Raw genomic sequence first — 11,446 nt, 5'->3', positions numbered from 1 at the left:
TAGCCTTGACTAGATGGACCTTTGTTGGCAAAGTAATGTCTCTGCTTTTTAATATGCCATCTATGTTGGTCATAACTTTTCTTCCAAGGAGTAACGTTTTTTAATTTCATGGCTGCAGGCACCATCTGCAGTGATTTTGGAGCCCCCAAAAATAAAGTCAGCCACTGTTTCCACTGTTATTCCATCTATTTGCCTTGAAGTGATGGGACCAGATGCCATGATGTTTGTTTTCTGAATGTTGAGCTGTAAGCCAACTTTTTCACTCTGCTCTTTCACTTTCATCAAGAGGCTCTTTAGTTCTTCTTCACTTTCTGCCATAAGGGTGGTGTCATCTGCATATCTGAGGCTATTGTTATTTCTCTCCGCAATCTTGATTCCAGCTTGTGCTTCATCCAGCCCAGCATTTCTCATGATGTACTCTGCATAGAAGTTAAATAAGCAGGGTGATAATATACAGCCTTGACATACTCCTTTTCCTATTTGGAACCAGTCTGTTGTTCCATGTCCAGTTCTAACTGTTGCTTCCTGACCTGCATACAGGTTTCTCAAGAGGCAGGTCAGGTAGTCTGGTATTCCCATTTCTTTCAGAATTTCCCACAGTTTATTGTGATCCACACAGTCAAAGGCTTTGGCATAGTCAATAAAGCAGAAATAGATTTTTTTTTTTCTGGAACTCTCTTGCTTTTTCCATCATCCAGTGGATGTTGGCAATATGATCTCTGGTTCCTCTGCCTTTTCTAAAACCAGCTTGAACATCTGGAAGTTCATGGTTCAAGTATTGCTGAAGCCTGGCTTGGAGAACGTTGAGCATTACTTTATTAGTGTGTGACATGAGGGTAATTGTGCAGTAGTTTGAGCATTCTTTGGTACTGCCTTTCTTAGGGATTGGAATAAAAAGTGACCTTTTCCAGTACTGTGGCCACTGCTGAGTTTTCCAAATTTGCTGGCATATTGAGTGAGCACTTTCACAGCATCATCTTTTAGGATTTGAAATAGCTCAACTGGAATTCCATCACCTCCACTAGCTTTGTTCTTAGTGATGCTTCCGAAGGCCCACTTGACTTCACATTCCAGGATGTCTGGCTCTAGGTCAGTGATCACGCCATCATGATTATCTGGGTCGTGAAGATCTTTTTTGTACAGTTCTTTTGTGTATTCTTGCCACCTCTTCTTAATATCTTCTGCTTCTGTTAAGTCCATACCATTTCTGTCCTTAATTGTGCCTACCTTTGCATGAAATGTTCCCTTGGTATCTCTAATTTTCTTGAAGAGATCTCTAGTCTTTCCCATTCTGTTTATCCTCTATTTCTTTGCGCTGGTCACTGAGGAAGACTTTCTTATCTCTCCTTACTATTCTTTGGAACTCTGCATTCAAATGGGTATATCTTTCCGTTTCTCCTTTGCTTTTTGTTTCTTTTCACAGCCATTTGTAAGGCCTTCTCAGACAGCCATTTTGCTTTTTAGCATTTCTCTTTCTTGCAAGCAGTTCTAGTGGTGATGAATTCCCTCTGTTGTTATTTGTCTGGGAAAGACATTATCTCTTTCTTTGAAAAGATTATTTTTTCTGGGTAAAGTATTCTTGGTTGAAATTTTTTTTTTCTTTCAGTACTTCGAATATATCATACACTTTCTCCTGGACTGTGAGGTTTTGCTGAAAAACTTGCAGATAGTCTTATGGGAGTTCTCTTATATATGACAAGTAGGTTTTCTATTGCTACTTTCAAAATTCCCCTTGTCCTTGATTTTGAAAATTTGATTATAATAAGTCTCAGAGTAATCTGCTTTGGGTTAATTCTATTTGGGGTCATTTGAGCTTTATTCATTTCTTTGTCCTTTTTTACTCCCAAGATTTGGGAAGTTTTCAGCCATTTTCTCCTTAAATATACTTCTCCTTTTTCTTTCTCTTTTGTTTCTGAGACTGCCATAATGTGTACAGCAGTTCCTTGATGGTATTCCATAAATCATGCAAGATTTCTTTAAGAGAAAATATTGAGAGTATGTGAAAATTCAAATTATGGTAGAGAAAAAGAATAAAGAAAGTGAAAAACATAGGGGGATTGTGGGTAAAAAATATAAGATGAAGGAGCTTTCTGAGACAAGAAAGAAAAGGCTCTCTAGAGAAATAAATTTATTGAATTCAAATAAGACAGGATCGGGTGATGGAGTGAATAGTTTAGGGAATGAACAGCAAATGATAAGTGAGAAGAAAACTTATATTAAAAGAAATGAAGAGTATATACGTGTTCATACATAGAAACATCGCAATATAAAGAAAGAAAGAAGAAGAGAAAAATGTGAAAGGCACAACAATTGCAAAAATATACATCAATAAATACACAACACAATAGAAGATACATAATACTGTAAAACCATAAAGGGGATGGGAGAAGCAGAAATGATACGTAAAACACAAAAAAAGAATATGTGAACAAATGTTATCTCTACAGATAACTAGTCTTTTATTTATTGCTCCTTTTATTCATTTCTGCATTTTATTTTTATGCATTCTGCATATTATTCCCTGTAGGAGCTGAAGCAGAAGGGACTCATGTGAGAGGGATTCCTTTCCCTCAGTGCAGGTGGGAAGTGAATGAGAGGCTACGGCTGTGAGGAGTGCTTCCCAGGTGGCTCAGTGGTAAAGGATCCTCCTGCTAATGCAGGAGACCCGAGGTTCAATCCCTGGGTCAGGAAGATTCCCTGGAGAAGGAAATGGCAACCCACTCCAGGATTCTTTCCTGGAAAATCCCATAGACAGAGGAGAGGCCTAGCAGGCTACAGCCCATGAGACTGCAAAGAGTCAGACACAACTTAGGGACTAAACAGCATCAGCAGCTGGTGAGGAAGTGTCAGCCCTATACTTACAAGGAATAGGTGGTGTTCACATTTCCCATCTGGGATGTGATTATTATATTACCCACACGGGCCATTAGGTGCTCTAGGGTGAATCTCTGAGATGGTATTAAGACAATAGACAAATTATATTTGTTGCAGCAAATTATTCTACTACTGATTTATTGTGACAGCTGCCAAGGGAAATAACCCTGTAGGGACACAGACTTTTCCAGAAATAAACATGGCATTCACAGAAAACCAGGGATAAGAAACAGGAATGGAAATCCAGTTCTTCTGGTGAAACAATAAGTTAACTAGTAAGTTTCAGCATATCAACCTGATAGAATACAATGCAGTATTTTAAGTTATGATTTAAGAAGACAATATAAATATGAAAATAAATGACATGTTAGTTTTAAAAGCAAAACCTAAATTAGGTTCTAAAGTCTTGCTTAAATGTTGATTGTGATTATTTCAGAATACACATCCATGTTATTAGAGACAAAGAGGAATATATAATATTTCTGATTGTAGATGATCCATAATTTGTTCAATTAAAACCTTCTTTATGGGCCATGGGGAAGGGATAGAGCTGTAGTTTGGGGTTAGCAGATGCAAACTATTATATATAGACTAGATAAATAAGAAGGTCCTACTTTATTGCATAGGGAGATATATTCAATATCCTGTGATAAACCATGATGGAAAGTAGGGAAAAAGAATGTGTTTGTGCAATGGTATATTACTCAGCTATTGAAAAGAATGCGTTTGAACCAGTTCTAATGAGGTGGATGAAACTGGCGCCTATTATACAGAGTGAAGTAAGTCAGAAAGAAAAACACCAATACAGTATACTAACGCATATATATGGAATTTAGAAAGATGGTAACGATGACCCTATATGCGAGACAGCAAAAGAGACACAGATGTACAGAACAGACTTTTGGACTCTGTGGGAGAAGGCAAGAGTGGGATGATTTGAGAGAATAGCATTGAAACATGTATATTACCATATGTGAAATAGATCTCCAGTCTAAGTTTGATGCATGAGATCGGGTGCTCAGGGCTGGTGCACTGGGATGACCCTGAAGGATGGGATGGGGAGGAAGGTGGGAGGGGGCTTGAGGATGGGGAACACATGTACACCCATGGCTGATTCATGTCAATGTATGGCAAAACCACTACAATATTTTAAAGTAATTAGCCTCCAATTAAAATAAATTAATTAATTAACAAAAAGAATGTGTATATTGTGTGTATGTATATACACACATATGTATATGTATATTCAGCTGTATATATATATATATATATATATATAGCTGAATCACTTTGCTATACAGCAGAAATGTAAACAATACTGTAAATTCAATACACTTTAATTTTTAAAAACCTCTAAGTGATATGGTCTTTTAAATTAAAAAATAATAGACAGGAAAAAAAAGTATATTTGCCAAATGCTTCTGTCATGAAAAATATCATTTTCCTCTGATTTCATTAGTGGTACTCTCTAAATTACATGAGTAGAAATGCCATATTACAAACCATGAAATCAATAGAAAGTTAAAATAAGAAATAAAATAGTATTTAAAAAGTAAATGATAAAAATATCTTTAACCACGAAAGTACTAAGTAGACTGGTATTACATTTCCTTTCAAAACTAAAGCAGAAACCATTGGCAAATAATCTATCAACTCTAATAGAAGGAAGCATATTAATTCACTTAAAAGCCCAACATTTTACTGATATTCTGTTCTAAAAGAATTAAAATAGAAAAATTTGCATAAAATTTGCACATATTTTAAATATGCTTTAATGACTTTTGGTGAATAGTTTTGGATGATAACAGACCACCTTATTTCTAAGCCTCATTTTTGCCAGTGATAGCATGTAAGTTACAATGCAAATGCTGGGATTTGTTCATCTTTATTTCATCTTATTTGTTCATCTTTGTTTATGGACTAGGATATTTGTCCACCATATACATATATCTAGTGGTGTGCTGGCAAAGTAGCTCATCGAAGTAAAAAGTACTTCTTCATAGTGTTTTCTAATTTTCATGCATTTAATCTACAAATGGTTTAATGACCAGCTTTCAAAATTTCTCAATGTGCCCTTAAGAGCTACAATGTGCCAACTCCCCAGAACACTACTGCTTTAAAGAAAGAAAAAAGTATCATGGATTTTCCAGTTTTTCTCCTCCTTTCTAAATTCACAGAAAAGTATGGTTATACCAACCACTTTAAATTTTAAAAAATCCAAGGATGACATGATTATTGAATATTTGAGCATATTTTAAAAGAATCTTCACCTGATCAAAACGCATTCTTCAAGATCTTAATCTATGTGAGCAGAGTTTCTTTGTGAGCTAGGTTTATGCTATTCACATGCATGATAACTCCAAAAATATGAACTGACTTTTACTAACTTGAGAAACATAATGTGCTGGCTACTTTCATTCAGTAGTCATGGCAAGCTGTGTGACCTCACCAAAGCTATTAAGCCAAGTACTCCTGCCAAAAATTAAACTACCTTGACAGGTTATTGATACAACTGTTCACAGTGGGTCAGGACCTCATACTCCTTTTAGGAAATATTGTGAGCTCAAAATTGAATGAGGTCTACTTTAGCTCTATTCACATAATACACATCTAAGTTTTGCCTTTCAGACAGAAAAGGATAGAAGGTGTCTTCAATCAGAAATATGACCCATCTCATGACATTCTCTCAATTTGTTTAGTCTATTACTTTGTGTCCTGATGCTTCAGCCTCTACCTCCCCTAGCCTATAACCTATTGCCGTGTCAGTGAGTGTCTGTCTTTCCTTGACCTACCAGGTCTCCTCATAGGCAAGAGCATACAGAACATAAAACAGGTTTCAAAATGGTGTCTGATAAAATTTCATTGAAACAAAAGGGCACAATTACCAATACATTCTACTGGGCAAATAATCATTCTAGTTTCCTCTTGCTGCATTTGGAATCAAATCTAAACAAAGAAACTCCTGTGAACCAAATATTTAACTTTTGTTTCTGTTTAAATTTTGTGTTTTTATACAATTTTAAAGGTTACTTTACACTCACAGGTGCTACCCAATGTTGGCTGTATTCTGCACGTTGTGCAACACCACCTTGAGCCCATCTCACGTCCAGTGGTCTCTGCCTCCAGCTCTCACACCTCTGTATCGCCCTCACCCTTTCCCAACTGATAACCGAGAGGTGAGGATGGGCAGAGAGAGGCAGAAGCCAGGGAGGTGGCACAGTTTGCCTGTGCCCCCCAGTCCTTCGCAAATCAATTTAGAATTCTCCATTCTCAGAAAAAAATATCTCCCTTGGGCTTAACTAGATCCAATTGTTTGTCTTATTTGTGATAAAAACAGGCTGTCTAAACTCCCGGATAAGAATGACCAGGTGAGGTCTTGGTACTGGAGAGCTGTTTGCTCACTATAGCGTAATTGTTGATATTTCACATACTACCAGGATATCTTCAATAACAGGAGAAAGATCTTATCAGGAGCCTGAGCTGCATGCTGTTGAGAAGTGTGGCTTTGTTTTCAGGTGTACTGTCCCATATACTCAGGGTGGCTGCAAGTGTGTTGGGAAGAGGGGTGGGGCTTGGGGGTCCTATTCAGAAAAGGCCAGAGAGGGCAGTCCCTCTGATCCCTGGGATCAAAGGAAAGAGAGGCTGGTTTTCTGTCTGGAGGAGGGGTATTCATCACCCTCTCCCATGAGCCTGTGGTTCATTCAGACCTCATTCCAATTTCTGAAGTGCAGATGTTGTTTTACATTTTTCTCTGCAGTACATTGTCAGTGTAATCAACTAAGTATACAGATGCATTGATCTAAAAATTACAAGCCAAAAGTGTAAGTTCTGGGGTCAGATGACCTTTTTCATGAGTGAGTTGCAGCACCAGTGCTCCTGATCTCGGAGGGAGAGCAGTGAGTGCTCCTGAAGGGATATCTTAGTTCCCTGCCCAGGGATGGAATCTGGGTACCCTGGATGAAACCCCAGGAATCCTAGCCAACACACCACCAGGGACTAAAGGCTAGAAGCAAAGTGACTCTGGCTCCCTCCCCCATTTGAAAGCAAAAATGTTTCAAGGAGGAAAAAACTGTAAATTAGATTAAAAGTTTATTATTAGAGATATAGCACAATATATGGCAGAGCACACAGAGAAGCATGTTGTTTATTTAAGACAGAAGAAGGCAGAAATATGCCCCCAGAGAGAAAGGGTATGGGCATCCTCTCTAATGAGGAGGAGTGCAGTAAGTCAGAGCTAAGCAGAGACACACACGTGTGGTGGAGTGCAGGCTTTCTGAATGAGGGGCAGAGCAGTAAAGTGACATAAATGACATATTGGACAGTCCTTCAGGGTCTTTGTTTACCTTTGGCCAATTATCTTGTTAATTTTATTCATACCCGACTGGTCCATGGACCCTCAAATGGTACATGTGAAACTGTTTTCTAAGTTAGATCCCACTGCAGAGGCCTATGGGTATGTGTCCATGTTTAATATGGGGTGGGACCCCCTCCCTTTTCGACCCCCCAAAAGCCTTCCTGCACTTGTGTAGACAGGGAAGTCTTTGTTGAGCTCAGGAGTGGGCACCTTATCTCTTTGCTTTAGCAGAGCTCAGCTTTTGCCACTAGCTTTGACTCTGGATCAGCAAGATCCCCTGGAGAAGGAAATGGCAACCACTCCAGTACTCTTGCCTGGAAAATTCCATGCATGGAGGAGCCTAGTGGGTTCCACAGGGTCGCAAAGAGTCGGACACGACTGAGTGGCTTCACTTTCACTTTTGTCCTTGGAATGTTCGGACGAGAACAAAGCTTGAATTTTGTTTGAATTGACAAACATCAGTTGCCCAGCCAAGAGGCACACTCTCTCCTACCTTACTACCTGTGCAGGTTCCTTTCCTCTCTGTGTCTTGGATTCCATGTATGTAAAATGGAAGAGTTTGAATCAGTTATCTCTGAGGCAGAGTGGAGATGAACATCCCTCAAATTCCAACGCAGGAAGAGGTTGGGGGTTGAATCTCAACATGGCTAGCTACCCACTCTGCCTGAAACTTCAGAAGGGATTAGGGCTGTGCAGACAGTAAATTCTCTGATAAGACATCCACAGTCACATTATCATGGGAAGAAAGAGATCCTGGTTGGTCAAGGTTAAGGATGGGGGGGCAGTTTACTGGGTATAATGCCATTCAATCTGGCCAGAGAAGCTGGTGCCTCCCTCCCAGCAAGAGGCAGTCACGATGACCTCCAAGCCTCAGGGCTACAGCTTGCATTGCTGAGAGGAGTCTGGGGTTTGGGGAGAGGTCTGAACAGGGCTCTACCTGGGACAGGCATCAATAGAAAGAATTTGAAACCATGGGAGAGAATGAGCCAAAGCCTAGAGTGAATGCGAGAAGAGAAGGGAGCCAGAGCTGAGGATCCTGCTCCCCATCTGTGGAAGTCCAGGAGACGAGGAGAGACAAGTGAAAGAGACCAAAGAAAATTGCACCCAGAAGAGGAAAGGGAAGGAGCAGACAGTGATCAGTGGAGTCAAAGGCAGCCTGGGTTTGTTGAAGGTGGAGGGCTAGACATCTGTCCAGGTGAGGAGGAGATACTGGATTTAGCAACAGGGACATCTTGGAGACCTCCTTTTAGCCTTGCCCCTGAGTCAGCAGGCTGCCCCTCTTTTTTTGACAAGTCTTCCAGATGTGAAGCCAGTTTCAAACATTATTCTGAGGGAGGAGTTCCATAGGAGGCCTGCCTTGTGACCTCATCCTGTGGCTCAGTGGGGAAGCCATGAGCAGCAGAGGGTCACATTTTTGGGGGATGTTGGCAGCTCACAGCTCTGGACACTGCCCCTTTCTTCCCTGGGGTGGAGAAGGGTCTCAAAACTCAAAGATCATGAGGAGTTGCTCACTGCAGGGCACATCATTCCACTTGCCCTCAGGATAGATCACACACAGTTCTCTGGCTGTCCGCCATTGCTTTTGTTGGGCTCCCGCTGGCCCAGTTGGAATAGACCAGTGACTCCCCTGTGGGGTAGATGAACCTGCCCTCCATGAAGATGTCATTCATGCTCAGGAAAGCATCATTGTTCTTGGCTTTGACCAGTTGTATCACAGCCACCTTCTTGGCTGCAGAGCGTGGGGAGGCCAGCTGTCCCTTAGCCTCTCTGCAGACCTGCTGGGCATCTGAATATGATTTTACAGCTCCTGCTGTCTTGAAGATCTTCCCCCAGACAACCTGGCCATTGGGGAAGAGCACCTCTAGGGGAAGAGGAGAGTCAGGTTGGGGATGTGCAGCACCTAGATCTTGTTATTCAACTGGAGTCCCCAGCCTGCCATCAGGGTACCAGGGCACCAGAGAGGTCAGCCTGCCATCAGGGTACCAGGGCACCAGAGAGGTCAGCCTGCCATCAGGGTACCAGGGCACCAGAGAGGTCAGCCTGCCATCAGGGTACCAGGGCACCAGAGAGGTCAAAAGTGAGGCACTTATTTCCAGAGCAACAGATGAGGACCCTGGAACTCAGATGCTTATGTGAGAGGGCCAAAGTCGCCCAACTGTCAGATGTAGAGATGTAAAGATCATACCTTATTGGATGTGACACTAAAACTCCCATGTACACTTTCTGTTCCTCCCCGTGTTATTCACCAGAATCCGGGACTTTAATTACTGTGTATATAGGAAGGACTTTGGCAGGGAAATGACACTGTAGAGCCCAGGGCAGTTCCTGAGAGTGTGGAAAACACCAAACAGGCAGCTCATTCTCACTCTTGCACGATAACTGGGCATGTGGAAATGTCTGAGCAGTTCTGTGCTGTGTGAAGGGGTGAGGAGAAAGGGGAGGACAGGGGTCCATCTGAGAGCAGCCAAGTGCTGACCTCTGCACTGGGGGCAGTCCAGTGTTGGCTTTCATATGCTCACAGGTGATCCTACAGCCAGGCAGCCTCCCTGGACCACTGGGCAGGGGATGACGGCATCTGAGAGCTCTATGTGGGGGCAGGAGGGCAGAGTGGGATCAGCTCTGGAGAGAGCCCTGTCTGGGCCTCAGAAGGCCATGTGTCAAGCTCCACCCTGGCAATAATAGCTCAAGTGACAAGGAAAGTCATTTACCTTTTCAGAGTCTAATCTCTTATTTCTATAGAAGAAACACTATATAACAGCATCCCCTATGTTTTGTGTTAAGTATCTCATTTTATTCCATTCCATCCACACCCCTCTGACTTCCAGGGTCATGCATGGAAATCTTCAGGGCTCCTAAGAGGCCTTACTGGACTGGTTCAGAACTCAGGCTGTGTTCTGAACGTATGCCCTTTTTCTCTGAGTAGCTTCAACAAGCAGTTGGAGACCAGATTTTCCATGGAGTTAGGATGGCACCCAGACAGCCTTGGACAAGGTCAGTGTAAGCTCGTGTGCCATGATTATGTTACATCCATGCATCTTGTGGGTATGCGTGTACATGTGTGAATATATCCGTGTGTCCATCTGAAGGTACATGCCGACTAAAGGTCCATCTGGATGGGTGTGCATATGTGTGCATTTGTGTTCATATACGTAGATGATGTCAACTGTGTGAGAGCATTTAGGTACACACGTGTTCAAGCACATATGCCCAAATTCCCCTTTGTATCAGTTGCATGATGTTTTAGTTGTTCAGTTGTGCCCACCTCTTTTTGACCGCATGGTCTGCAGCCCACAGGCTCCTCTGTCCATGAGATTTTCCAGGCAAGAATACTGGAGTGGTTTGCCATTTCCTTCTCCAGGAGATCTTCCCAACCCATTGATTGAACTCAGGTCTCCTGCACTGCAGGCAGATCCTTTACCAACTGAGCTACCAGGGAATGAGGGAAGAAACAGGTATACAAATATGCTTGTGCAAGAAGGAAGACATAAACTGCTGGAATTTCTCATCCCACTACTTCAGTACTTAGTTGGCTTTAGTTCTTAGGAGCCAACCCCATGTCTCACCAGATCACCTAATCTACACCTTCAGAAAACTCTTTTTTCAATCACCGAGGTTTGATGAATGAAAGTGGAAGTTGCTCAGTCGTATCCGACTCTTTGTGACCCCATGGACTATACAGTCCATGGAATTCTCCAGGCCAGAATACTGGAGCTGGTAGCTTTCCCTTTCTCCAAGGGTTCTTCCCAAGCCAGGGACTGATCCCAGGTCTTCTGTATAGCAAGTGGACTCTTTACCAGCTGAGCCACCAGGGAAGCCCAATCACTTCACCTCACTTGATGAATGATGTGGATTCCAAGCTGTTGTCAGGAAGAGCAGAGAAGGAGGAGGTACAGTTGGTAGAAAGTCCCAAAGGCACAGGACACTCAGGTGTGTGCTCCAGGAGGCCTCTGTCTGCTTAGGATCCAGGCTTAGGGAAGAAACTCTGGTTTAAATACCTAGGCAGATGAAGGGAGGGCCCAGCACTGGCCAAATACTGGGGGCAGCCTGCCCCTGCCAAACCCAGGGGCATGTTTAGGGTGAGATACTTGGCCACACACCAAGGATAGGTCCCCAGAAGCCTTGAACCCCACAGCAGCATCCAACCCCCACTCTCAGGATCATGTCTGGATTCTCTGCTGCCCTGGGCTGTGCAGCTTCTTCTCTGGGCATTTGCACACC

General features: G+C 42.4%; 1 pseudogene; it reads right to left on the bottom strand.

The window, feature by feature from the left end:
• Nucleotides 1–8,708: 8,708 nt before the first annotated feature.
• Nucleotides 8,709–11,446, bottom strand: part of LOC133240515 (conglutinin-like) — a 42,311-nt pseudogene continuing 39,573 nt past the window's right edge.

Source organism: Bos javanicus, chromosome 28 (genome assembly GCF_032452875.1).
Source record: "Bos javanicus breed banteng chromosome 28, ARS-OSU_banteng_1.0, whole genome shotgun sequence".
In the NCBI taxonomy this organism is placed as follows: domain Eukaryota; kingdom Metazoa; phylum Chordata; class Mammalia; order Artiodactyla; family Bovidae; genus Bos; species Bos javanicus.
The sequence above is the reverse complement of the archived record's forward strand: the minus strand, read 5'-3'. Positions and strand labels throughout refer to the sequence as shown.